Here is a 6,092-nt window from a genome sequence, read left to right as displayed (position 1 = left end):
GTGTTTTTCTTTACCTCTGAGGAGACAGAAGTAGATAAGATACTCTTACCTTTTATTTTTTTGGTTGCAAAAGCAAAGCATGGACAAATTGATGGCTTGACCCATGCGGAAGGTGTTACTTGATAAGTCAGTAACAAGCGCTTAGGATTCTGGAGTCTAGAACATGTCCTGACTACTTGTTCATGTACCTGACACGGTGCCTGGCACATAACACATAGGCATACAATGAATGTTATTGGATGAATGAATGAATGAAATCAACTAAACCAATGTCTCTCAAACTTGAGTAACAGAAGGACTTCTTTAGGAGAAATAATAGTCTCTTGATCCCAGAGGTTATCTACCAAACCTCAATTTAAGCTTCATGCTTATTCTTTGAAATATCTATCAGCAGCAAATTATCATTGCAAAATATAATATCAGTCCTTATAGTTGATAAGAATACTTTATTATTATTGAAAGAAAAACACAATTTTTTTTAAGTTCTCATAGAATTCATAGACCTCAGTTAACACCAGCCACTCTCATTTGGAGAGAAACGGTACTAGATTAGATTATAAGCCCTTGAAGGAGGGCAAGTCGGAATGTTGTCCTTTCTGATACCCTCAGCACCTTCACCGGGTAGTTTTTCTGCCACTCTCTGAGAGTGATGGAGATGACGTGTTCGTGGCCAGCCTCCACCCTAAATAGTAAAGGACAACTCCCACTGCTAGGCAGGGAGTACCAAACACAACAGGAGAGCTTTGGAATGCACTGCAGCTAAGCAGAGCTCTAGTCCAGCTGGGTGTTCAGAGATGGTGTCACAGGAAATGTGGAATGTGACCTCGGCCTGGAAACATTAGAAGGACTTAATGATACAGAGGAGGAGGAGGAGGGCTTTAGCCATGAAGAAAAGGGAGTCCTTTCCTTTCCCGCTGATGTGCTGTCTTCTGTTTAACTGGATATGCCAAGAAAGGCAGGCCATAAGGACATCAGAAGTCCTGCCCAAACCTCAAAGAACTGCATGGGTTTTGATTAATGCCCAATCAGACTGGACATAATAGAAAGATCATTAAAAATTTAGGGGCGCCTGGGTGGCACAGCCAGTTAAGACTCTGACTCTTGGTTTTTGCTCAGGTCATGATATCAGGGTTCTAAGATCAAGCGCCATGGCAGCTCTACACCCAGTGGGGAGTTTGCTTGCGATTCTCCCTCTCCCCACTGTCCTCACTCTTGCTCTCCAGCTCGCTCGCTCGCTCTTTCAAATAAGTAAATCTTAAAAAAAAAAAAAATCTAAAGAGGGAGTACCTGGGTGGCTCAGTCAGTTAAGCATCTGCCTTCTGCTCAAGTCAGTATTCCAGGGACCTAGAATTGAGCCCTACTTCCGGCTCCCTGCTCAGCAAGGAGCCTGCTTCTTCCTCTCCCACTGCTGCTCTGCCTGCTTGCACACTCTCCTCAACGCCCCCACCCGTCAAATAAATAAATAAATAAAATCTTTTTAAAACATTTCAAGAAACTGTTAGTCCTCAGTGAAAAAATTCATCCAAGAGAGCTGGAAGAAAATTGTTCTTTTCTGCCACTTTGTCTTCATTCTACCCACTTCTGAGAATAAAAACGACTTTGGGCCACTCAGATCCTGTTCTTCTCCAAATCTGAAGTCTGTCTTCTAGGCTCTGAAACTTGCCTATGTTTTCCCCATGTATCTTTTTTTTTTTTTTTAAAGATTTTATTTATTCATTTGACACAGAGAGATCACAAGTAGGCAGAGAGGCAGGCAGAGAGAGAGAGAGGAGGAAGCAGGCTCCCCGCGGAGCAGAGAAACCGATGCGGGACTCGATCCCAGGACCCTGAGGTCATGACCTGAGCCGAAGGCAGCGGCTTAACCCACTGAGCCACCCAGGCGCCCTTCCCCATGTATCTTAATGCACAGCCCACACCCCTGCCCAGGGGGTCCTTGAAGTCTTTTTGGTGTGTATTTCCATATCCTACTGTCACATCATACCCAGGCATTCCATAAATGTTTGCTAAAAGAATACTGTTTGGCCATATAAGTACACAGAGTTATCCTATTGCGCTATCTCTTCTCCCACATTAAAATGTACTCCTAGCAAAGGAGCTGATCACTTCAGCCACCTTAAGATCTAACTAACACCACTTGGTATATTGCCCTGCCCAGTGGCATTTTAAATCCCATGTAAATCAAATTTTTTCCCAAACAGATTTGGAGATAGTACTTCAGAGTGTTCTTTGTTTCTAAGCAAATAGGTGTATCTTCTTAAGGCTGACTTTGAAGCCAGCTCTTATCAAACAGATCAAGTAAAATTTTGGCATACTTACAGAGAGATGGTAAAGTTGGTCCTGTGACAACAGATTTGAGCTGCAAAGAGCTGCCTTTAAAAAAAAAAAAAAAAAAAAAAAAAAAGCTACAGTCTAGTCTAGCAACACTTATTAAGATGAGATTTAACCAAAGACTATAAAATCTTAAATGGTAGATAATAAGGTCAAGCCAAGTTACTATTTTCAGCTCAGAACAGATGACAAGACAGGAGGACATAAATGGAAATTAAAAGAAAAGGGATTCAGAACAGATCAGAAGGTCACCAAAAATAATCAATGGCTGAAATGACTTTCTGGACTCATTCACTTGTACAGAAAATATTGGGTCATTGAAAAAGTAATGAGATGATATTCTTGGGAAATGGAATAGTTAAAATGAATGAGTCCAGATAGGCCCAGAGACTTTAATCATTCTGAAAAGAAACACTTGCTGGGACACTCTCTCCTAAACCAAGTTGAAATTTCATTCTAGGGAGACAACTAGGTATACAGTAAGAAGACTTCACTTTTCACATTTCATGAGTATATGCAATTCCTTCAAAGTTATAATGGTATTTAATATCAAGAGGCCTTTTATGAGTGGTGTCTCCTACAGGATTGTAACAAGAAAAAATGAGCAAGACAACCTCTAAAGACATGGAGCCTTGGAGTTCATTCTCAGCCAGGCTCCCATCCAAAGTGGAAAATCTCTGTGTACGCACACATCTCACAGCTGCCAATGCATAATTCCAGGGCCAGGACAATGCCGAGGCAGCCTACTTTGCTACTGGGTAGGGCTAATTGTTAGACAGCCAAAAGTGTCTCTTGCAGGGTCTAGCCCTCCTAGAGTTTACCCGTTGGGCAGCTCCATTGGATCTGTACACATATGTGTACAGATATCTACATATGTGGCTACTTCTGCTTCTAAATAGTAACTAGCAAATATTTAAAGGGAGCACAAGCTAAGCTTTCCTTTTCTAAGCCAAATATCCCCATTTCTTTCATAGGACATGTGTTCCAGACTCTATGCCCTCCTAACCACCATCTATGGAAATGTTCAGTCATGCACACTCACATGAACACATACAAACACAAACACACACACACACACAACTTAGAATCTTAGAGTGTAATGCTCCAAATTGAACATGTGTTCCCACATGCAACTATCTTCTTTGATCTAATAATGCCTACTCTGTTATCATAGCCAATTAATAGTAGTAGTAGCTACTATTTATTGCAGCCTACCATATACCAGATATAGGACTAGCCACTTTGCATATGTTATTTCTAATCATAACCACAGTTGATTTTAATATTCCCATTTTACAGATGAAAAAATTAAAACTCAGAAAGCAAACAATTTGCTCAAGTTCATAGATCTAGGAAATAGCTAAGCAAGGATTCAAATTCAGCCCCATTTGACTTCACAGCTGTCATTCTTCCCAAAATGCTATACAACCTAATATTTTCTTAAAGACTACCTCCCAGCTCTTTCATTAAAACTTGTGATCAGGGGGCCCTGGGTAGTTCAGTCAGTTAAGTATCCAGCTCTTGGTTTTGGCTCAGGTCATGATCTCAGGGTTGTGTGTCAGGCTCTGCACTGGGCATAGAGCCTGCTTAAGATTCTCTCTGTCCCTCTTCCCCACCTCTCCCTGCTTACACACGCTCTCGCTCACTCTCTCGCTCAAAACAAAACAAAACAAAACAAAACCTTGTGATCAGGCCCCAGGAGCTAGTCAAGGCCATGGCCAAGGACCAGGTGCTGCTGGTAGGTGTGGGTGGCATCAGCTGTGAGCTCCTCAAAAGCCACATGCTCACTGGCTTCTCCCACTTTGACCTGATTGATCTGGATACTATCCATATCAGCAACTTCAACAAGCAGCTTCTGTTTCAAAAGAAACAGGTTACCAAAGAAATGTACTACAGTTTTACCTGACAGCATCATGAACCCTGACTATAATGTGGACTTTTTTCAACAATTTATATTGTTGAATATTGATTATGAATGCTTTAGACAACAGAGCTGCTCTCAACCATGTTAATAGGATGGGTCTGGCAGCTGATGTTCCTCTTGAGAGTAGCTACCTTGGGTAAGTAATGACCATCAAAAAGGATGTAACTGAGTGTTTGAATATCATCCCAAACCTACCACAAGAATTTTCCCTGGCTGTACAGTTCACAGTACAGCTTCGGAACATAATTTGTTTCATTGTTTGGGTAAAGTGTTTGTTCAACCAGCTGTTTGAGAAGATGCTGATCAAGAAGAGACCCCTGGGGGCACCTGGGGGCAGCCTCTGCCTTCGGCTGAGGTCGTGATCTCAGGGTCCTGGGATCGAGCCCCACATCAAGACTCTCTTCTCAGCAGGGAGCCTTCCTCCCCCACTCTCTGCCTGCCTCTCTGCCTACTTGTGATTTTTCTCTCTGTCAAATAAGTAAATAAAACCTTTTAAAAAAAGAAGAAGAAGGAAGAAGGAAGAAGGAAGAAGAAGAAGAAGAAGAAGAAGTGTCCCCTGACAGAGCCATCCTGAAGCTTCCTGGGAATCAGTGGAAGCTAAAGCCAGAGCCAGAGCATCTAATGAAGAGGTGACATTAAATGTATTTTCACTAAGGAATGGACTGATCTGGTTAAACTTTTTACCACACTTCTTAAAGATGATACCTGTTATCTGTCGACAGTGGACAAAGTATGGTGGAAAAGGAACCCTCCACTGGACAGGGCTGAAGTACAAAGTCAAGGAGAAGAAACCAGTGCATCAGACCCAGAAAACGAACCCTAGTTAGGTCTGAAAGACCAGCAGGTTCTAGATGTAAAGAACTACGCATGTCTTTTTTCAAAGAGCACTGAGACTTCGAAGTTCACTTGGCAGAAAAAGGGATGGAGCTCAGCTCATATAGGACAAAGATGACCCATCTGCAATGCTTTTTGTCACCTCTGTGCATACCTCAGGATGCATATCTTCAGTATGAAGAGCAGATTTGATATAAAATGAATGTCAGAGAACATTATTCCTGCCATTGCTACAACTAATGCAGTGATTGCTGGGCTAATAGCATTAGAGGGATTAAAGATTTTATCAGAAAAAATAGACCAGTGTAGAACAATTTGTCTGAATAAACAACCAAACCCAAGAAAGAAGTTTCTTGTGCCTTTTGCACCAGACCCTCCTAACCCTAATGGCTACGTTATGTGCCAGCAAACCAAAGGTGACTACTCTCACATTACAGGAAAAGATGGTGAAAGAAAATTTTGCTATGGTAGCACCAGATGTCCAGATTGAAGATGGGAGAGGAAAAATCCTAATGTCTTCAGAAGAGGGAGAGACTGAAGCTAATAATCACAAAAAGCTGTCAGAATTTGGAATTGGAAATGGGAGCCCACTTCAAGCAGATGACTTCCTTCAGGACTAGGCTTTATTGATCAACATCCTTCAGAGTGAAGACCCAGGGAAGGATGTTGAATCTGAAGCTGTTGGTGATGCCCCAGAAAATGTGGGGCACAAAGAAGCTGAAGATGCTGCCAAAAGCATATGGCAGTGACAATGGGAGTTCAGCCTTCTACATCTACTGCACAAGAACAAGATGATGTGCTCACACACTCATCTTCTCGGATGAAGAAGGTCCTTCAGATAATGCTGACATCAGTGAAGAAGAGAGAAAAGTCATGAAGGAAATTAGATGAGAAAGAGACTATCAGTGCAGAGAGGTCATGTACAGAACAGACAGAAGAGTCTGATGATGTTATAGCTTCAGATTGAACAGAAATGCCTCTGAACAGAACCCTCTCACTACAGTAG

General features: G+C 42.0%; 1 pseudogene; it reads left to right on the top strand.

Moving 5' to 3' along the window:
• Positions 1–4,027: 4,027 nt before the first annotated feature.
• On the top strand, positions 4,028–6,053 carry LOC116584019 (annotated as a pseudogene).
• Positions 6,054–6,092: the final 39 nt, after the last annotated feature.

Source organism: Mustela erminea, chromosome 2 (genome assembly GCF_009829155.1).
Source record: "Mustela erminea isolate mMusErm1 chromosome 2, mMusErm1.Pri, whole genome shotgun sequence".
In the NCBI taxonomy this organism is placed as follows: domain Eukaryota; kingdom Metazoa; phylum Chordata; class Mammalia; order Carnivora; family Mustelidae; genus Mustela; species Mustela erminea.
The sequence above is the reverse complement of the archived record's forward strand: the minus strand, read 5'-3'. Positions and strand labels throughout refer to the sequence as shown.